This window comes from Amblyomma americanum, chromosome 1 (assembly GCF_052857255.1).
Source record: "Amblyomma americanum isolate KBUSLIRL-KWMA chromosome 1, ASM5285725v1, whole genome shotgun sequence".
Lineage (NCBI taxonomy): Eukaryota > Metazoa > Arthropoda > Arachnida > Ixodida > Ixodidae > Amblyomma > Amblyomma americanum.
In genome coordinates this window covers 321,607,182-321,629,920 of record NC_135497.1, presented here as the reverse complement: position 1 = coordinate 321,629,920, position 22,739 = coordinate 321,607,182, and the positions used below count along the sequence as shown (strand labels likewise).

The following is a 22,739-nucleotide window of genomic DNA, read 5'->3' as shown; positions in this document are numbered from 1 at the left end:
TCGATGAGAAGGAACCTAACGCACTGCTCATCGACAGAAACGGTCCAGAATTTCGTGTTGCAGATTCCAGGCAACTTAGATTTGAACTCCTCGTAAAATGAAACTTTGTTTCTTTTCTGTTCAAGCTCATTAGACTGAAGTGACTTCCTCATAGCCTCCTGCAAAGCAGCGTTTTCCCTTCTTGCTTTTTTCGTCTCTGGCGATTCACTCCGTCCAGGCGTTGAGGACAAGTATTTTGGGCAGTTTGGAAAAACAGAAGGCGCAGCATCAATCTTCAACTGTAGCCTGTCACGCTTCACCTGTATTATTTTCCCTGTCAGTTCATCTTGGTGTGACAACGTCGTAATGAAGTCGCCTGCGTGGAAGTGCAGTTCACACACCTGCACGAGAAAATGAAGCAAGGCCATTCGCCATGACTCTCCATTGCCTAAAACACTAAGTAAAAAGAGTCTGAATAGTGAACAGCTTTTACATATTTACACAGCTTTTACACAAGCCTTATGCACATCCACAGAACTAAATGCTTCCTGGACAATTCATACATAAGTGTAAGAAGTGATATCATTGCCTACAAAGACAGCATGCCTTTCCGGGAGCGACAGCTCACAACTAAGATAATTACCAGCGCCTATTAAGCAATATTTCAGAGTCTTACCCTCGAATGCTCTGTAGGTGTGAAATCCTTCCGTGGAATGGCTCGCAACCAGGCTTTTCTTCGTACTTCGTCTCTTGGGAAGCAATAAACACGTACTTTGGGACCATTCTGGTAGTTCCCGCGGCACCCGGGAACACAGCACCGGCCCATGTTTCACGAAGTTGCACTCGCTACACGGCAGGCAATCAGTTTCCCATTCGTGCGCTAGCACAGGTACGCACGCCACACAAGAAACGGCCACACGAAACAGACACAGCCGTGCGAGGAGCGAACGGAAATGCACCCAACGCCAGGCTGAAAGACTCAAGCAGCAGCTAGACGCTCACTGCAAGACTGCGTTCGTGTCTGTGCTTGCCCGGGCAAGCGCGAGCACATCGAGGGAGACAACCGAGCGGAGCGGAGCCGCGCTTGGTGAGCAGCCTGACCGGACACTTGGCGTGACGTAGCGCGTGTGGAAAGGAGGGCCTGGAGAGGCCTGAAGAAAGTATTTAGAGGGTGTTGATCCTCCCCATGTCCGAATTCGCCGAACTCAACAACAAGAAGGGAGCGCGAGCACCACAGCGCAGAGTGCCACCGCAGGGAGACAGGGGGTCGCACCGGAGGGGAGGGGTTCCCTTCCGCGCTTTTCCTCTCGGCGTGGTCGACGGGCTGGTATGGCAGATCGGCTGAAGGCGTTTCGAGGGGCTTTTTCGGGCGATCGTTGCGTACGTCTGCGCGCGTAGCATCGGAAAGCGAATGTGCTTCTGACGCTTTTGGGGATTTTATATGAAAGGTTTCAGGGTGCCACATGCTGGCTCCCTATATCCTCCGTCGCAGACGTCAATAAAAATGCCAGTCGTGGCGAGGAAGCCTCTATCATTAATAATTGGAACCGATAGGCCTGAGACGTAAGCGAAGCGCTGGCGCCTCACTCGTTTCTCCCACCGCATCACCGCACCACCTCGCGTGCGCCGTACCGCTGGCTAATCGGAAAGTGAGGTTGCTCGCTCGCAGTCGGAGTCCGTTCCGAAGGAGAAGCTCGCATACCTCGTCGCCAAACAGGGATGCGCTCGCTCCTGTGTCTAGCAAAGCCATGAATTTACGTCGACCAACCGTAAGCTCAATAAGCTGGACAGGCGTGTCGCTGGGTGGTTCCAAACGACAAGCCAGCGTGGCTGTAGGAGTTCGTGTGGCTCACTGATCACCGCTGTTGACGCCGCCGGCTGTGCAGCGTTGCTCACCGGCGTTTCCGTTCGTTTTCCGAAAGCGCGTGCTCTCGGTTCACGGGGCGTCTGCATTCCCGCGCGTAGTGCCCTCGTTGGTTGCACCGGTAGCAGAGGGTGTTCGGCCGTTGCCGGGCGGGGAAGTTGTCGCCTCGCGCCGGTTGACCGTTCCTCCCGGCCGGGCGTACCGTCGCTGTTGCCCTTTGCTCTAGCGTCCTCGGGTCGGCATGTCGGTCCCGATTCTGCGTACCTTGGCTACGTGCAGCGTGTGCTGCCCGCATAGCATGCGTGTACGGGTCGAGAGCTCGGTCAGACAATTCCAAACCGTTTCTCAGTTGCCCATCACTGAATGCAACCGTTTCGGCACCCCGGGAACGAATGCTAAAAGTGTCTCCGTTCCAGGCGCATCGCGGCTCAAGTGCCTGCGACGCTGGCGGTGGTGGCCGATACGCGCGGGAGGCGAGCATGTCCGCCTGTATGCGTTTGGCTGCCGAGGCGAGTTCGTCCATGTCCCTGAGCTGCACGCCTCGTAGGTAGGCTGCGAAGGTAGGGTGAGCTTGTTGCGTGACGCGCTCTACCTTCTCGCCGTTCGGAGCTGAGGGGTCTGCGATACGATAAATTTCGTCCATCGCCCTCACGTACTCAAGCAAGGATTCGTCCGGATGCTGAGTACGCAGCTCCAACTCGCGCCGCAGACGACGGTCGTAATCTGCGGGCAAGAGCTCCTCGCGAAAACTCGCTCAGAATTCCTCCATTGTGCGTGACCGGTGGCCAGTAAGGCGGAACCAGCGGGCAGCCTGATCTGTCAGTGAGACTGGCACGACACGCGTGAAAACCTCGCCATCGGTAAGCCCCGTCGCCTGCTGGTAGGTCAGCATGCGATCCAAGTACTCGTTGGCGCTGACAAGATCATGATAGCCGCAGTAGCTGGGAAGGTCCATCCGTAGCCACGGTCTCGCCTCTGGAGCGGGTGTTTGCAGGTTGTTCTGCACGACACCCGTGAGGCTGTCTATGAGGCGCAAGGCGATGCGCAACACAGACTCTTGGGGGTTGGCCTGGCCAGGAAGTTCAGGCTGAGGGGCCGCGTGTGATGAGCAAGGCTGCGCAGGTTTCGCCGTGCTCTCCGTAGCTGGCGGCATAGCGCTTGGCGAGAAGTGCCTAGCGTCGCCGCTCGTCTGAGCCAGTGTGTCGCCTGAAACACCGCTCGGCTCAAACGACATTATTACGCAGGGGCTAGCGTAAGCCTCTGCTAGTACGCCAGCAGTAGTTGTTACCGCCGCGTCAACCTGTTGCGGCTGAGATGCCATATCGAACAACCACAGCGGGGACTGGAAGTCAATCCCGCTGGCCGCCATGGCTAGCCTGTGTGTCGGCAGTCGCTCACACAGACACTGGGTTTGTCACACCTCTGGCCCCACGTTGGGCGCCAAGAATATGGGGCTTATTCTTGTAATAACGCTCAAAGGGCTAGAAGCAGTAGTCGCTCTCTAGCACCAGCGTGCCAGCCCAAGCAGTCAGAGCTGTGACCCTCAACCCGCGGTGCGGCAAGTCGCAACCACGGCCGGTTCGGGCCAGAGTAAACAAACACAAGTATTCTACTCGGATGAGCATTTATTGCTCCCGAGCAATACAATTAGCAGCAAGCAACAAAGCAACCGCCGCAACGAGGGAGTGTTCCGCTTGCGTACGGGGGTGAAATGCACAAAAAGGGTGGAACGCACACAAAATGGTGGGGGACGAAGGTTCCGCTCACCTCGCGTGGCTCCTCGCTCACGGACCGCGGCGGTCAGTTCACACACGATAGCGGGGCGATAACGGCAGCGGTCTCCGTGGCAGGTCCGCGTCCGTGCGTGTGCACCGCTCCCGCCAGAAGACAAGCGGGCCCCGGGAGAACCGCGCTACTGCGCCTTCTCCCGGCATGTGGAGAGGAGGTCTCTCCGTGCTAAGAGGGGAAAGAGGGAATCTCCACGGCGGCGTCGCTGCGGGGGCGCGAAAGGAAGCGTGGGTGGCCTGAGTGCCCTCCCTCGCAAACCTCCTGAACGGCGCGCGCATAACATCGCGTGACAATTACGCGCGGCCGTTACTGTGAGACAGGGGACTCGCGTGTATCCCCTCAAGATAAAAGAGAGGAAAACCAGGCATTGCACCCACAATGACGGAGACTGGTGTTCGCCAAATACCGATTGCTCTCCGTATCAAGGAGAAATGTAAGAAAGATAAAAAACCATGCAGTGCTGAGCTTCGCTGCTTACAGCATAAATTTCCGGCGAGAGCAGGTTTAATGCGCGCTGGGCTGCGTTGCGCTACGCTGGTTTGCTTTTTGTTTGCATAGCGCAGAGCAACTACAGGAAACGCATGCGATATGCTGGGCTAAGTACGTACCAAAATACATGCGTTATTACGTTACTTTGTTTTACTTATTGCTGTCGCCCACTACAGAGGCTTCTTTGCGGCGACGACGACTTTGCGGCTGTTGGGCCCGGCAGCGGGCAAGGGCATATTCGTCGGCTGTAGCATAGCTACAGCTGGCGAGCGCGCGCAGCGCAACTACCTGCTCCTCTTAGCTCTAGCCTCGCGAAGGTTCTAGCGTCGCGCCAACTTTGTTTCCTAACCCCCTGCTTCTCTTTTTTTATTATCTGAGGCCACGCGATGGCTCTGGCGTCAGGCCGCGGAAAAGTTCTGGTGTAGCGCTAAATCTGGCTCCCACCATCCACTTTTCGATTTTAAGGCGAAAGCCATTAATTGCTTATTCTCGCGGTATCCGTCCGTCCGTGACACTCTTAAACTCGATAGGAGAAAAAAATCTTTGTGCGCGATGGGATTCGAACCACCATCCTTCCGTTCCGCAGCTGAGCGTGTTAACGAGTACGCTACTTCCTGCCAACGCATATGTAGTTCTCCTTGTATAGGACGCTAGAGAGTGTTTGCAGAAAGGCGTCTAATCAGATGTATGCCTCCCAAATGCCCTACAGTGTCTCCAGCATTTAAAATTCACAAGCAATTGTGTACTTAATTATCATCTTTACCACACATCAGTGACACAAGCAGCCACACCGCGCTAAAGGCTTTCGCCTCACCGCACTTTAGGTCAAAAAAGTGCCCCCCAGAATTCTTCTGATTTTAGGCCGCATGATCACTGCGGCGTCAGGCCACGCGAAAATTTTGGCGTCGCGCCAAATCAGGAACCCACCATCTGCTTTTCTTTAGTTCAGCGTGGCGTCGCGCCAGCTCTGTCGCCGGATTACATTGAATCTCAGCTCGAAGAGGGAGGGGGGCTCTGTAACACGGCTGTCGGCATAAAAAGGAAGTGTCTTCAAAAGAATCTCCTGGCGCAACAGGCACTACCGCAAGGACTTGGTAGTTGTATATGACTTACGAAAGAGACGCTCCAAATGCATGTACCGGGAGCGTCAAAAGTTCACAGGACACAAGGTCTGCTTTTGCGCCATAAAATTGGACACTTACGACAACCCCGAAACTCAAACTCCGATGAAGGCGTAGGGGCAGTATCATTCTCAGCCACGAGAACCTCGTCATAACTTCGTAGGCGTCTCAATACAGCTGAAAAGCAGAACCTCTGGCTTGCGAACTTTTGGCGCACCCTGCACATGTTACAGAGTGCACAGAGCTAACGGGCGGCTCATATGCGGAAGTCGCCGCCAAGGAAAGCGTTTCTCTCCGTGCAAATGCGCAGGGATTCGCATTCAGGCTATGCTTTTCACACCGGCTGTGAGAGCTACAGTTGGAGCGCTAGCTTCGAATGAGCCCGCGTTACCGCTGCGTACTTATTACGCACCGATCGCGACATCTAGACGACAAGCGCCACCATTGGTACGAATCTGTTCGGTACCAGAGACGACGCATCCGTGGCTTCCTCTGTGATTTACGGGTGCTGCCACCCATAAGTGGAAAAGCGCAATCTGCGTGTTCCGAAATTTAGAGTGGATAGAGCACGGCTCTACTCGCGGTATGAGCTGGTCACAAACCCCGTTGATGGGGAAAGGATTCCCCCGAGGTGGAGTATATTTGTAATATGGCAAGAAATTACTGACTGGCATCCACCCAAGCACAGCAATACAAGCGAAAACTATACAGTTTCCACAGAAACTGCGCAGTTAAAGAAATATTCGTTCTGGTCTGGGGTTCGAACCAGGGAATACTGCTTCACAGGCGCAGTCGCTGTACCGACTGAGCTAACCGGAACAGCTAGCATAAGGTAGAGCCCGAGCGAATTGATCAATAACTCGAAGTGGGATAACTCCCCTAAACATCTGAGCAACACTGTTCATACTTCGAGTTGCTGATCAGTTCGCTTTCGCCCAACCATATGCTAGCTGTCCAGGTTAGCTCCGTCGGTGCAGCGACTGCTCCGGTGAAGCGGTGGTTCCGGGTTCGAACTCTGGACCAGGATGAATTTCTCTTTAACTGCAAAGTTTATGTGGAAGTTGTATAGCTTTGCTCTTATGGCTGCGCTTGAGTGGATGCCAGTGAGTAATATTTTCCTATCTTATGAACCACACTTATGCCGGTTACACGTTTATTGATGCGAGAAGAGGACTGACACACTGTCTACGGCGACTGCCCATCGGCGTCTTCGCCGTGCACTGACTGCACTTCATCTGGCCAAATCGAGGCATCTCATTAAAGAAAACGAAAACAACTGAATACAGAAAACGAGCGAAGAACACATTCATCATGGGAAGGCTTCTTCGAAATACAGGCGTTGGCTGTCGTTTGTGCTTAGCACACTTTCCGTCCATTGGTATATGGATGCTCTTTGCGCGCTACGAAGTGCTGGCTACTTGTATATGCGCGTGTTGCGTCGCCAGTGACGATTTTTACAGCGTAAGCTGTTATAGCCAGACACAGGGGGATATGGGAATTTGGGGCCAATGTCACAGCCGCTTACATTCCTTCGATACTTAGCAGAGTAAATATGACACGTTGCGGTTTCTTCTTCTTTTTTTCAGGTTTTATGCCTGTTATGTGGTGCTCGAGACCGAAGCTTCTTCCCATTCGTGTCTTTTGCAGGCCATTTTTCATCACTTCCTCGTATTAAAAGTTAATTAAATATGTTGCGTTCGTCCAACTACAAACGCTGTTCGATTGTAGCTCAGCTTTACACAAATGAAGGAAAGGTCACCTAAACATGAAGCGTAATTGGTGCTGCTACATATCGGTAGCAGCGGAACATCATTTCGGCCCTGGTGGTTAGAACAGTGCACCTTCGGGCGGATATCTACAACTGACATACATTCGAACGTTCTATAATGTCAGGTGCGCCGTTTTAGGGAGAGCCGTTTTGCCTGCAATGAATGATTTAAAGCACAATTTTTGTGGCCATTTTGGACCACGTGAAAAGACTAGGGCGCTTTCCATTTGTAACGATATTTATTTATTGATCATTCGTTTATTAACCTCCCTTATAAAAACGGATTTATAGACAGCCTATAGACTTTTTATAGACTCTGTTGCCTTCCAATAGATGTTTATTTTTATATTAATAGGCTATAGACTGTCTATGGTCCAACGTCTACCAAAAGTGCATGGCCATAAATCTATAGATTATCTACATACTTTGTATAGATTTTTTATTGCCTATAGATTGTTCTGTAGCGTTTGTCTATACATTGTATATAGACTTTTAGAAAGAAGTCTATGGACAGTCTAAAGACTGTCTAAAAAATTTTTGTAGAAGCTGCCACCTCTTCATCGCCTAAACACAGCCTATCCCAGATACGCAAATAAAACTGACGGCAGAATGCTTCGTAATTTAAACTGCAGGCATCACTCAATGAGAACGCAAATTTGCGCCCTCATAACCGTCGTCGCTGCCGTCTTTCAAGCTTAAAAGAGTCGAAATTTTCATTGTGGGCACGGTGAAGTGAGGGTGTGTTCAGTTACACAAAACACACCTGCGGGCTACCACCCGACTAGCGCTTGTTTTTACCTTCGCGCAGTCCATTGTAAGTGGTGATTGGTTAGGTTTGAGGAATATTTGCCAGTGCTACATCTCTGACACGTATTTAGACTCATTTCATATTGCAACTAGAAAACAATGCATGCTCTTACATCCGCGCTTGTTTGCCTGTTTAGCATTGCTTTGTTTGCACTCTTGTATTCTGAAAATGCAATGATCGCTATTGGAATTTACAGTATCGTCGTTAGACAATAAAAAAAATGGCATGGCGGCTACGATTGGTTGACGCGAGATTCAGCGGCAGCTGTTAAGGCATTTATACTTTACGATGTGTTGTGGTAGAGAGAATATGAGAGCGACCTCACATTTGCATAGTTATAGGGCGCTCTTTTTAGTTTTCGACACATAGTTGTTTTTCTCCCAGGTCTGCTCTCCAGTCCGCCGTTCTTCAAGTGCAGCGCCGCCGATGATCCTCGCCTCGGTTGGCGCGTTTCGCTGCAGCTGCCGCAGATGGACCGTGCTACATTCTTCCACTATCGCAACACTCATACTCCTTCTACCACATTCCGGATGGTTACCGTGGTATAGGCCTTCCTACACTCTTGCCATGCCCTCCTTCCACGGCAGCCCATCTTCTCCTTCTGGCGTAACTGCCTTCCGGTTGGTTCGCATGGCAACCATGTACAGGTTGCGCGTTCTCAAGCTCTCGCCATACCCTCCTCTTTCGACGGTAACCACCTTCCGGGCGATTATCATTGTAACCATACACTGGTTAAGGCCCCCTACGCTCTCACCATAAAGCCTCCCGTATACCATGGTAACCGTCCTCGTCCTTCCAGGGTGACTGCCCTCCGGATGATTTCCGTGGAAACCGCCGACCGGATGCGCTTACGCTCTCGCCATGCCCTTTTCCTTCCAGGGTAACCATCCTCCGTGTGGAGATTCCTCCGCCCACCCGCCCTCCGCTCTCCCACGGTAACCACCCTCCGGGTGGTTCCTCAGGTAGCGACCCTCCGGTTGCGCATTTCTCCGCTCACGTCGTACCTAATTCCTCTTTGCAAAGTAGCCACCCTACGAGTATGAGTACGCACCCATCGGGTACACCGACGACTACGACACGAAACCCAGGAATGGGCGCTCAACAGCAGTCGCATCCTCAGGCGAACTTACGATGGGATGCGACAAATCTACTTTAGCAGTGCTGGTTGTACATTGCACTTTTACATTGATCGCTTTTCCGCTGCGTCTTTCGATCTGTTTTCGCGTCGCTTTTTCCTTCTGCTGCTGCGTGGGCTTCTGGTGGGTGGAGTCTTGTAGGTGGGAGGTGCATTTTTATCGCTGCATGCCTCCCGCACTACCCCCCCCCCCTCTTGCAGACATTTCTGCTGAGGGAGTAAGATATGAAACAGTCCTCAGAAACAAAGGTACTTGAAACTAATCCGGAATCTTCTCTACGGTGTCCTTTTTTCGCTCCCTCCTTTACGCAGGAGATGTATAATTGATTTTATTTCCGTCCTCTTCAGCAGCTAGCCTTCTCTAAAGGTAAACCCGCACGATTTCACCCTCGTCGTTTCCCTGCGTTCCTTCAGGAATATGAGACTACTGTACTTTGGCTCTAAACCTAGATGGCGCAGTCTCAGGTATCCGGCGGCAAATACCCGTGAGCGTTGCTTGCTCGCGCGTCTACCAATGATGTGGCCAACCATTGGTCCTGCCACCTACGTAAGATAGGCAGGTAAGTAGGTAGGTAGGTACGATTTAACGTCCAGATTCTGCAAGTGGGCTGTGTATGAGGGACGCCGTAGTCGAGGCCGGCCGATTAATCCCAGCCCATTGCGTTTCTTCAACGTCCACTGACATCGCATAGTACACGGGAGTTTTCGTGTATTGCCTGCTTCAAAAAATAGTGCCGTCGCGGCTGGGATTCGATGCAACGAGTGCAAATCGCAGTTCATACAGATATTAAATGCTGCGTGTAACATTTTTTATATTTAATTTTTAAGCCTCCAAAGTATAGACACCCTTTGTTACCGACCTGGAGTTTCGGTAGCAAAGACATTACATGCCCATTAGTTACACTAGTTAGGAAATGATGATAACCAGCCCTTTCACTTGCCCCGGATAGAGAGAGCGCAAGAAGCGCCTTTCGCCGCGGTTCTCAACCGTCAGAGCATAGTTACAAATATAGTGACACGCAGGGCAGTACGCGGAACAATGCGTCCTGCAATGCGCACATTGTAAATGCCTACGAAACAAATATCCCTTAACACGTGTAGTTCAATTGTGCAACGCGTTTATTCCTAAATTGATGCTTAACCGGCTGAGGTGCCAGCTACCGTCCCCCCCGATTCAGGCGCTGACGGAGCGACCAGGGCACACGGAAAGTGTCATGTGGCAAGAGTCGGCGACTGGGTATCGTGAATGTGGAGCTGAATGTCCTCGTCTCAGCCACATGACCACAACTTTAGGTCGTCCAGAATTGGACGCATGAGACAGGCTTTGGCCAAAAAGTGCAAATGTTCGTCGTCATCTCTTAGATGAGCCAGACTTTGACATACACGAGCGCACACCGAGACGGAAGAAGTTCACAACAGGGTTAAACGCATTGAATCTGTCGATAGCCGCCGCTGTGGCTACTGCATTCGGTTGCTGTTAGAGCGTGGTCGCGGGTTCGATCTTGGAAGGAAACAGGCGGTAGAAATGCTCTCGGCAAATGCGTGCCTCATAGCCCCTGCTGTTTTCTGGCGCGCAAAAATGCTAAATTTATGCAATTTATGAACCTTCTGATAATAGAAGTGCCCGAAAGAAGACATCACAAACCATGTCGTAAGTGCAGCGTGAGGCGCTTCTCATTGAGTAAAACTGGGCTATCTTTAGGCGACCGTGACCTTGATTATAAGGTGTACACAAAGGAGCAGCTGAGAAGTGGAATTTTTGGTAGGGCGTCTGCAAGTCATCCTTCGGTAAAAGACGGAAGCTTTTTTTCTTTTGGCAGAAATTAAAACTGCGCTCCTGCACGCTTTCTATCTCTCTGTTCCTTTATTCCGTCCTTTTTCATTCATTTCTCATTGTTTCCATAGTTGGTTCGGTCTATTGCGTTGGCATGTAGCAATTTTGCGTGAGTTTTGAATATAGCCTACCTGATTCGTAGTTGGCCATTCTAGGCTCAAACGAGACCAACTCAGCAATATCGAATCGTGGTAGACGCGACCGTCTGGCTGACAAGGGAAGAAGTGCGCAGGTGCGCAGTGTTAATTTAATCTGCGAAGCAGGAATCCGGCAGTAGGGTGCGCTTAAGTTAGTACATCCATCCACACACCTATCTGCAGGGCTCGAACGGCGCACCGAGGAGTACACTTGAGTGACACAGGGCACGAAACCTGCCCATGCGGATTCCCATGAATCGTGCCAGTCAGCGGCAATTATTATAAATGGTAAACAGAGCACGCCGCACGAGTGCTCTATAGGCAGGTGTGTGGACGGCTGTACGTCTCCGCTGTGCACTGAAACTTTATACGTAGCGCTACAGGGGGTTTCACCAAAGTGTGTAATTTTTCACAGTAAGTTTATTGTGTTGAAGTAAGGTTTTGCTCGGTGCAGGGGTTAAGCACTCAAGCCACAGTGGATGACATTTTGGAGTTCATGGAGCACGGTGAAAGGCCGCCGAGCGCATGTCTAATAGGCTTATTGACATATGCTCCGGCCAGCACCACCGGAGCGCGCTCTACAACAAAATGTTGCCTTGGACATCTGGTGAATATTTCCTCGGGTAATGACGCTGCTAGTGGAGGTCAGAAAGCAGTCAATGAGTGTTAGCTAGCAAACTGTTTAAGTAATAAAGTTTCTCTCCCACTCTCTTTAACCAAAATCTAACCGTTAATTGAACTACTAAAGTTAGGCACGTAGTTTATTCACAAATTCGTAATTTTCCTCTAGTGTGATGCATCTCGGTTTTGTATTCTCGAAAATGTGAATTTTGTCGAAGCTGCAGAGCAAGAAATTTTGCTCCTATCCACATGCCAAAACGAAAGCACGGAGCAGAGGAGCGCTCGCAGCCACGCCTACAAGCGTGCGTCACCCGGAAGCACTAAAAAGCCCCAGGCAGCGCATACCGTTTGACTCTCCATGGTGGTGCGTGCTGGGAAGGAGATCATGCCACACGCGCGCCACAGGATGACGCGCGCTGGTAGGCGTGATTGCGAGCGCTCCTTTGCTCTAAGGTTTCGGTTTGCGCCTCGAAAATCCCAAAATATCCTTCTCTGCAACTCCGACGAGCATCTCGTTTTCGAAGACTGCTGTACAGACGCTCTTCCTCTTCCCAAGCGGAGGCTAACCATCTAATACGCGCATATAGGGTGCAGCGAACAGTACGGGCCCCCTCGTCTGCACCACCTTCATCACAGCTTTTACCCATCTTCTTGGAATAGATTGCTTTCATCATCAGCGGAACCAGTCCGGCAAATCTTATTGCGGCTCCCAATCCAGTATGGCCCCCGCGTATGGGTAGATGCCGCATGCACAGGACGCGGTTGTAGCCATCACGAACCCCTCCCTAAAACCGATTGCCACCCTTCCCATATCCCCCACTGCCACTTCGGAGGAGGCTGAAGAGGCCGCTATTGCCCTAACCATCACGCCCACGGAGGCCCGGTATATACTATCGGACTCTAAAACTGTCATACTAAATTTTGCCCGCGGGAGAGTTCACATCCCTGCATTTCGCATACTGAACTCCCTCGCCGCACACCCGCACCGCCACATGGAGCTCATATGGATGCCCGCCCACTCCAGAGATCCCGGAAACGAGACTTCCAACGCTTTAGGCCGAAGTTCTCTCAGCCGGGCACCGGCGGCCTCCGATCTGGGGATTTCACGGGAGCGCATGCATTACTTCAGTGCACTGACGCAGGCCTGCACAGCCGAGCGTCGGCTGTACCCCCCACCCCATCCCTCCCTCGACAATTATCACCAGACACTTTGGAGGCGGCTCGAAACACGCCCCTTAACCTCCCCTTATATACGCTCGCGCTATCACCAAGTCCACACAAACCAATCCTGTACCCTCTGCCACCACCGCAAAGCCACTCTCGATCATATCATTTTCCTCTGCCCGGCGTATCCTCCCCGCGGGGCCTGGAGCACCTTGCCACTTGGGAGGCTTGGGAGACCATACTGCGCTCCGAGGACCCGGCCAAGCAAGCCATCGCCACAGGCCGGGCTGCCAGCGTCATGAGCCTCCTCCAAATGAACGTTTGAGTGCAGTTGGGCCGTGCTGGGGGCCCAAGGACCTGCGGGTCCTAAACTCCCCTGTGCCTAATAAAGTTTCCACCACCACCGCTCCTGCGTACAGAAAGATGTGCAGCAGAAATATGGTTGAGCGACGGACTGAGCGTGAGGAATAATTTTTTTCCTTCGCTCTTGCTTTTTAATCTGGCGGTCAGTCTGCTCTGCCGATGGGTGAGCCTGAACTATAAGGTGCCTCCACGAGCAATTCTCGCTACTCCGTGCCTTAAGCAGTTGTTAAGAGGAAATTGACGAGGCCGCGAAAAGACACCACAGCTTCCTTTCCAGCAACCTGTGGCAGCGTGGAAACGCTATTTGGCACAATTGTCGCCTTCTGTACTCTACGATATTGTGCAGTTCCATAGCCCACTTGATTTCTGAGCTCCCCTTTTCGACGACGCTGGGCAGGGAAGAGTTCATTCACAACGCGTCCAGTGGTCAGAATTTTCCTCGCATCATATTCGCGTCGGACAGCGACCTGCCTCTAATCATTGGCCACATTTGCTGCTCCCATTTTTATTTGAGCATTCTTATGTGTTCTCGGATGACTGGTAAGCACTGTCAGGGTGGCTACGGCATGAGCCAAGATATGATAATGCAACTTAAACTAGCACTGTATCTTATATCACAGCTTTACTGTCTGCACAGCGTCATTATAAACACCGCACACCTTCGGTGCGCGCCAAATATTCCGACTTCTGGAAGCCGCTGCAAAGTGTTTTTCAGTGTCCTGCGTCTTTCGTGATCGTGAACAGCCCACTGCGTACTTTAAATAGAGGTGCTGAACACAAACATTTTCGTGCAATGTTTTTTAGTAGCTCACTGCGAGTGATGTTTGCAAGGCGTATACTGCAACATTGTCCAGTGGCTTTTCAAAACGCATGTGGCATGACTGTGGTGACTTTGTAGAAATGCTCCGTTTTTATCTTGCTTCGACCATAGTTAATTTTGAGTTAAAGAATTTCATTCACAAGCATGGTGTTTGCATCGGTTCCTCTATTGCCCCTTTGTTAAGCGACATCTTTTTATCGTATTGTGACAAGCGAATTGCTGCAAACCTTGACACAGCCCACCCGGCTATGATTTTAGATATGTAGACGATTATGCCATTTTCTTGGAAGGCGTATCTCGAGAAGGGGCCATTACAGTAGTGAACCAAATTGTTTAAATCTTCAGTGAGCGTGCCTTTGGGTTGAGATTCACCTATGAGTTGCCGTCGCAGGGATGCTTGCATTTTTGGACATCTGTATTGTTACGAGTACTAGTGGAACAAAGGTTTGCTGAAGGTACCAGCCTCGCTCAAAAAAGGGTATACCATACGAAACAAGTTCTCACCCTTAAGGGTGCGGAAAAGGGTGCGCCATAAATTTACACCCTATTGCACAACCTTCGAGCACCCTATTGGGCCCCAGCACCCTACCAGCAGGGTGCATTTAGCAGAAGGGTGTAAAGGAGAGAGCAAGAAGGGTGCTACAACTAATGGGTGCTGAAGTGCTCACAAGGGTGTACATGAAAAGGGGGATATTTATTAATGTGCAGATAGATATAACCAAGATATAATCAAATATATAAACCGATAACATGGCGACAACTACAGCTAATATTCTTTGTACAGAATGGATGTTTATTTGCCTTGCAAAATATTACAGTTTGCTTTGTCATTCCCTTTTGTCTGAAAAGCATGCAATTATGTGTGCATATTACTTATGCATATTTATAGCAGCAGCAAATACAAGCAATAAATGTTTGCACAGTGGACGGTACAGCGTCTCTTTCCAGACAGATTTCATGGGTTCACAAAATCTAACAAAGCTGCCATCTCAGCGATTATTGCGCGTAATGTGATTAGTGAAGTTCCGTGAATGAGTCACAAAGAAGTTGTCACCTGGAAACTAGTAGGATGCAGGCAACTAAAAAAGTGTGCATAACAAATGATGTTAGACAATTCAGTTTAATGTTGCAATGTTCCAGCTTTCCACAAGCAAGTGCTGTTGCATTAAGATTCAGAACAATGAATGGCGAGTGCTTACGACACTCCGGCCCTTGTGTTCCCGCATTTACAACGGGTCTATGTCAAACTCCGAAAGTGAAGTTAGAACATTGTACTCTTCTACAGCACTGACAACATACACATGGAAGTACTCAACAAAACAGACATTCTCAAGCAGTTTAGCCATAAACAATGACACCTTTTTCACATAAAATAGTTTACACACACATAAAAATTCTGGCAGACTATCTTCTGGAACACTTCTGACAAGGCAGCATCCTGCACTGTATGTCCTGCCATCAACAATCACAGATTTGACAACCAATGTGTTCGTGGATTCAAGGTTAATCTCAGTTATGAACTCTTTAACACAGTCAGGAAGGTGCTCGTACAGCACACTCTTGCCTATATTACGTAGAATACTGTCATCACCTGCAGCGAATGAAAAACTCTGCAAGAACTTATGCCTCACTGCAAGACTGTGAGAAAGATTCTTCCAGTTCCGTATTTTTCGAGCAATATCTTTAAAATACTGGTGCTTGGCCTCAAACCGCATAGCCCATAGCAGGCTTAATGGTCCAAATTTCTATATATATGAAGGGTATTGTATGAGTTAGTGCATTTTACATGGAAGTGATGCTGATGCAAAGAGTACCTTGAAGTCAAAACAAAAGAAATGAATCTTTCTTTGCAAGTAGGCAATATGTAAAACTGGAATTTTATGGCTCATGATAATGTCAACAATTTCTCGGAGAAGTAGGTAAAGCTGCCAAACTTCATTGTCTTAAGGAACGTTGTCCCCAACAAAAAAGGTTAGGGAGCGAAAGAGGCAAAATACTTGTGTTGCCGACACCTTCAAAACTGCTTTTCCTTGAAGATATGGCTTAGAAATGGCCTCTGGTTTTTTGCAGATGTCAAGTGGATCATAAAACCATTCTGAAATGCTTTTGTTCAAATCACTGAGTGAAAAGAAGAGTTCTTCAATTAATGCAGATATTATACGCCGCAGGGCAAATGGCAGGACTCCTTCATGCAGGTCATGCATTATATCTGGTGGAAGGTGTTGTGTCGGATCAAAGCCAGGGCACAAAAGAGCACATGGCTCCTTGACCCCATACAATGACAGCGTCGGCAGCCCTGCTCTCAGCATACTCATGTGGTGCTCGTGCCCTTGAGGTGAGCGAAGCATAAAACCACCTTCCAAGTGTTTGTAGTCAGTTTCGGTCCGCAGAGCCATGCAGTACCTACAAATTCTTCTGTCGTGTCTGGTAGTTGTTGTCAATGCAGCAAAAGACACGCCGTAATTTCACACTGTTTATTTACTACTAAAGAGGGCGCGAGCAGCGTCGACCGAGACCGAAGCCGAACTACCGCCCGAAGGACAGAGGGGACGGTGGGGCGTCCACAGGAGGGAGTAGCTTCTCAGAAGAAAAGGAGGGCGCGGGGGCCCGCAGTGGGGGCATCTCGCGACGGCGCTCGAAGAGGGACAAGTAGCCGTTAGAAAAGAACACTGGTGACACAGAACAGAACGAAAGAAGGGGACACAGCACAGGGGACACAAAACTTCCTTCCCCCTTAGAAAGTTGCCTGGTAGCGTGCAGGGGGTCTGCGCGGACGTGTGGAGGCGCGCTGGCTTTGCGCGCTCGGGGGAGAAGCACTTGTAGGCTGACTGTTGGTCGCTGTGTCTTCTAGGTCTGCCCTGGGCGAAGTCTTTTCTTCCGAGGAGAGGTGCCAGGCTATGTGGTTAGACGGTACTCGTTTCTTCTCAGATGCCGTACCGCTGTCAGCAGGCGTCGTAAATCCACGCAACTTGTTGAGGTTTCGGCGTGCTACTGTTCCATGTATGTTGACGAGCCAAGAGCGCAGGCCTATGCGTGTGACAATCTTAGCTTCCTCCCAGCGTGGCTTTTTGAGAAACTGCCGGGCGACGACGCGCTGTTCCTCATGAAGCGCTCCGCAGCGCGGAATTCGTTTTTCTTCCCGGAACATCTCCGCTTTGGGTTCAGGGAAAATAGTTGTGAGCTGGGTTCGCATTTCGCGCTCAAACATCATTTTCGCTGGGGTCTGGCCCGTTGTGTTCATGAAATGTCGTGTGCTGCTTGAAGAGAAAGCGCGCAAGGCGGCGCTGCAGCGACCCTGTATGATCTCTTTCAAGGCGCATTTTGGCTCGGCCACGTAGCGCTCGGCTTGTCCGTTTGTTGCTGGGTGGTAGGGGGCTGATGTGACTGTTGAGATCCCGTTGTCACGATAAAACTTGAGAATCTCCGCAGACACAAACGGTGTTCTGTTGTCCAACACTACCTCGCGAGGCAGGCCGAACGTTGCGAACAGTGATCGCAGGTTGTCAGTGACTGCTGCAGCAGTCGTCTGTTTCATTTATCTTATCTCAAGCCACTTGGTGTAGGCATCTACGACCACGAGGAAGATGCAGCCCTCAATTGGTCCTGCAAAATCAATGTGCAAGGTGTACCAGGGTGTGTCTGGTTTTTCCCATTCTGGGAGAGGAGCTTTAGGCGGGCGCTGCGGCTGCTCTGGCAAGGCTTGCAATTTTGGACCACTGTTTCGATGTCGTGGTCAATGCCAGGCCACCACAAGTAGCTTCTGGCACACTTTTCCATTGCAACGATTCCCCTATGTCCAGCGTGGATGAGAGACATGGCTTGTGGACGTAGTTCTCTCGGAATCACAACTCGAGACCCAAAAAGAATGCAGCCGTGATGGGTGCTCAACTCTGTAGCTCGCCTGCGGTAAGCGTCGAAGTTGTCCCCTTTGAGTTTGTGCACGTTGCCTTGTTGAACAGCTGCGTAAACCAGCCGGAGAGCTGCGCACTTCTGCGTAGATGCTGCAACTGTGGCTGCTGTAAGCGGAGGATCTGGCAGCGCTTCGAAAATGAAAACGTCTCCAGGTGGAGGTGGTTCGTCAACAGTTGCGTCCAGTGGCAGGCAGCTCAGCGCATCGGCATTTTGATGTTTATTCCTACTGCGGTAGACCAGATCGTAGTCGTACGCTGAGAGTTTGATGCACCAACGGGTCATTCGTGGAGACAACGTCGACAGCATAGGCTTTTTTGGCCCAAAATGCCCAATAGCGGTCGGTGATCCGTTATAAACGTCACCTTTCGGCCGGCAATGTACTGGCGAAAGTGTGTCGCCGCGTAGACGATGGCTAGCCCTCCTTTGTCAAGTTGCTCGTAGTTGCGCTCTGCTTGCAACAACGTACGCGAGGCGAAGGCGATTGGGGCTTCCCTTCCTTGGTTGTCAACCTGCGACAGAACTGCGCCGACTCCATAAGGAGATGTGTCGCAAGCCAAAAGCAGAGGCTTCCTTTCGTCGTAGTGGCGGAGGACTGTACACCTTCGAAGCAGGCTTTTCAGGGCGCGGAATGACCGTTGATGGCGTGGAGACCATGTCTATGTCACATCCTTCCGAAGGAGTTGGTACAAGTCGTTGGCCACAGTAGCTGTTTGCTCCAAGAACCGGTCGTAGAACTTTGAGTCCGAGAAACGCCTGTAGCTCCTGTTTGTTTGTTGGTGCTCGCGCTTCGGTGATCGCTCGCACTTTGTCTTCGGTAGGATGGATGCCCTCTGCATCAATTCGGTGTCTCAGAAAATGCACTTCTGCCACCGCAAAACAGCATTTCGCTTTGCTTATGCGCAAATTTGCGTTTGCTAGCCTTTGAAAAACGAGCTCTAGGCGCGCTGCATGCTCTTCAATGGAAGCGCCACTGATGATGACATCGTCAAGGTAGACACAAACTCCTGTGAATCCCTGAAGCACTGTCTCCATGAACTTTTGAAATATGGCCGGGGCTGCAGCCACGCCGAAAGGCAGTCGCTTGACTTTGTACAAGCCTTTCAGTGTGTTAATCGTCAGCAATTCTGCCGTTGATTCGCTCACCTTCATCTGCTGATAAGCCTGGGTGAGCTCCAATGTGCTCAAGACTCTTGCGCCGCGTAATATACTGAACACTTCCTCAGGTGTCGGTAGCAGGTAAGAGGATGCTTTAGTCGCAAGGTTGACGGTGCTCCGGTAGTCTCCGCAGAGGCGTATGGTTCCGTTCTTCTTGCGAACTACCACAAGTGGTGTGGCCCATTGTGAATGTTGCGTCGGCACGATGACACCTTGCTGCTCCAGTTTGTCTAACTCCTTTTCAACTGAAGCTCGGAGAGCAAACGGCACAGGCCTGGCCTTCAAAAACTTTGGTTGCGCATTGCCCAACTCCAGTGTGACTGGGGCCCTTCGTTTCCTGGAATTTCTTCCGAGAATACTATTTCGTATTTCTCTTGCAGTTGCTCAACCACATCCTGGCTCGGTGTCTGGTGTATGCCGCATATGGTCACGCCTAATGAAGCAAACCAGTTTCTACCTAGAAGGCTTGATCTTGAGCCCTTAACAACAAGCACAGGTAGCGTATGGGTCTTGCCGTTATAATTAACCCGCACGTTGGCAGAGCCCAATAGTGGCTGGTTTTGTCCTGACCACGTTCGCAGGTGCGTGTCGACTTGTTGCAGGGTTGGTGCATCAGATGGCCAGGAAGTTCGGAATGTATCCTCACTGATCAGAGTACAGGCTGCGCCGGAGTCCACCTCTAACTTAATCAGTTGATGATGTACGCTTACTTCGGTAAAAATCTTCGGTCGCGTGCCGAGATTTATGGTGTTCAGGTCGTACAACACAGATGGTGCTGCTGATGTTCCATGGACATCAGATCGCGGCGTATTCTCTGAGGCGTCGACGCTGTGATTAAGCTGGGAAGGCGACTTCATCTTGGCAAGCTTCCGTTGCTTTATACAAGCTCTCTCGATATGCCCTCGCTTTTGACAAAAATTACACGTGGCTGACTGAAATCGGCATTCCTGGGGGTTGTTTTGGTCGTCACACCGCCAGCAGCGTTGTGCTTTCTTTACCAATTTGGCAACAACAGAAGTTTTGCGTACCTGGTTGCTTGTTTGGTGTACCAGCTCGGTGTTCCGGCGAATCTCTCTCTGCTGGTGACCGGCGCTCTCCACTCGTACGGCGATGTCGTAAGCTTTGTTGAACATGAGATCTTTCTCAATGAACATGCGCTGCTGCAGTGACTCGTCACTCAGCCCGCACAAAAATCTGTCACGTAACATCACGTCCAAGGGAAGCATGGTGGTGTTAGCAGAAGAAGCTGCGTTTCTTTCCTGTCCGGTAGCTGTTGTGGTCAGCGTCCCAAAATTGCAGTGGGCAGCAAGCTTCTTGAGCGCTGCTATTTAGGCGCTCACAGTTTCTGCTTCCAGTTGATCTCCTCGTTGGAAGCCAGCTCGGCTGTAGACCTCTGATGGCCTTGGGTCGTAGTGCTTTTGCAGTGCTGCTACGATGTCGTCGTAAGACGCTGCCGCTGGTGTGCTTGGCTGAATAAGGGCGCAGACAGTGTCGTAGGTCTGCTCCCCGCACAGCGTCAGCAGGTTGGCCCACTTCAAGGCTGGGTCTGTGATGTTGTTTGCTTCAAAGTAGACCTGGAGGCGTCCAACCCACCATGACCACGATGAGCCGTTGAATTCTGGTATTTGGTTGTGAAACCCTAGCGTAGCCATGGCTTGTCAATAGCGTTGCGTAGCGCGGGTCAAATCCCATTCTCGCCGCCACTGTCGCGTCTGGTAGTTGTTGTCAATATAGCAAAAGACACGCGGTAATTTCACACTGTTTATTTACTACTAAAGAGGGTACGACCAGCGTCGACCGAGGCGGAAGCCGAACTGCCGCCCGAAAGACAGAGGAGATGGTGGGGCGTCCACAGGAGAGAGTAGCTTCACAGAAGAAAAGGAGGGCGCGGGGGCCCGCCTTTGGGGTTTCATGTTTTTTTGTTTGTTTTCTGTTTCTATTTTTCTGCTTTTCTCTATAAATTAGGTTTTTTTAGCGTTTAGCTCCTTTTATTTTTTTTATTGGCTTTAAGCCCGGTAAAGCGTTGCTGGTCCGGGCTCCCTCTCTCTTTCATTTATGTTTTTTGTTTGTTTTTTCTGAGAGGACCAATAAAAGGGTAGAAGGGGGGCCCACCGTGGGGGGCATCTCGTGACGGCGCGCGAAGAGGGGCAAGTGGCCGTTAAAAAGAACACTTTTGACAGAACAGAACGAAAGAAGGGGACGCAGCACAGGGGACACATCTTCCTTGGCTGAATGTGCATTTGAAGCCTCCAATTCTATGGCTAGATAAACTGTCACCAGTTAAAATTAAGCCAGATTCCTTTACAAGGTTTCTATTCACAGTTATACCATGATTTGCTAGTATCTTGACATCTGTGATGAACGGCTCAAAAATCTTAGAAAATCCATAAGTGGCTATATGTTTATCTTTGACAAGTAGTACGAGGTGAATACCTGACAATGCTGACCGCAACTTTGCATCAAAATTTAGCACTGAGAAGTAGACAGGTGTCATTTTATGCTTCCCCTCTTGCTGTCCAGTAATAATAATAATAATAATAATAATAATAATAATAATAATAATAATAATAATTGGTTTTGGTGGGAAAGGAAATGGCGCAGTATCTGTCTCATATATCGTTGGACACCTGAACCGCGCCGTAAGGGAAGGGTAAAGGAGGGAGTGAAAGAAGAAAGGAAGAGAGAGGTGCCGTAGTGGAGGGCTCCGGAGTAATTTCTACCAGCTGGGGATCTTTAACGTGCACTGACATCGCACAGCACACGGTCGCCTTAGCGTTTTTCCTCCATAAAAACGCAGCCGCCGCGGTCGGGTTCGAACCCGGTAACTCCGGATCAGTAGTCGAGCGCCCTAACCACTGAGCCACCGCGGCGGGGCCTGCCCAGTAGGTTGCAGACTTCGAATTCATCACTGTACAATTGCAAGCTAAGTTTGCTTGTATTGCCTGAAAAATACTCATGGTTTTCAAAAGCACTTCCGTCAAATACTGAACGCATGTAACCATCAGTACACGAGTCATTGCTGAACTCATTTTATAGTTCTGAACGTTCAAGAATGCACTTGAACACTTCACAGAGGGGAACGTATTCTATGGTGTCATTTCCACGCAACACTACCGTACGGGATTCAACAAATGGAAAATGCGCCTTCCAATAGGTTGTTCGGCCTGATCTTGTCCGCAGGTGGTGAAGTTGCAGCTTGCAAATGTCTTTTACGCTGATGGCTGGCCCGCCTTGAGGTTCTGTCTGCTAGTGGTCTGCAATGCTTTCCACGAAATCAATATCATTGGCTAACTCATGCACAGTGGATTCAGGTAGCCGCCTTCCTTCCTTCCACTTGAAAAGTAGCTTTGCCAGTTGATAACCATAGTCACTTGAACTGGAGTCATGCACGGGAGCACGTTCCTCCCATGCAAGAAGCATGCTTTCGGTGTACATGCTTCTTGTAGGAAAAAAAGTGGCGAAACGTTTGCATGCAGCCACTCAAGCCACACACCCAATCCGTCATGGGCAATGCGCAGGTGCCTAAAGAGTGTCCTTAAGGAGAATTGGTGACAGGCACATCGTGGACAACGAAAGAAGCGGATCCCTGGCATCTGAAAAGACAAATGCTTGATTTAAAAAAAAATTTAATGGCATTTACTGGTCATCAAGAACACTTGCCAATTTAAACTCCAGTACATTTCGTAGAATGGATTAGAAACCTCCATGGAAGGAAATCATTTTCAAGAATGAATTTGTTAGTGTAATACCAAGCAGAATCCTGTTATCAGCTATATAACTT

The 22,739-nt window shown here is 50.3% G+C and overlaps 2 pseudogenes; both read right to left on the bottom strand.

The window, feature by feature from the left end:
• Positions 1 to 1,871: 1,871 nt before the first annotated feature.
• LOC144120543 (uncharacterized) lies at positions 1,872 to 3,212 on the bottom strand (annotated as a pseudogene).
• A 9,400-nt stretch (positions 3,213 to 12,612) lies between these two features.
• On the bottom strand, positions 12,613 to 22,378 carry LOC144120535 (uncharacterized; annotated as a pseudogene).
• Positions 22,379 to 22,739: the final 361 nt, after the last annotated feature.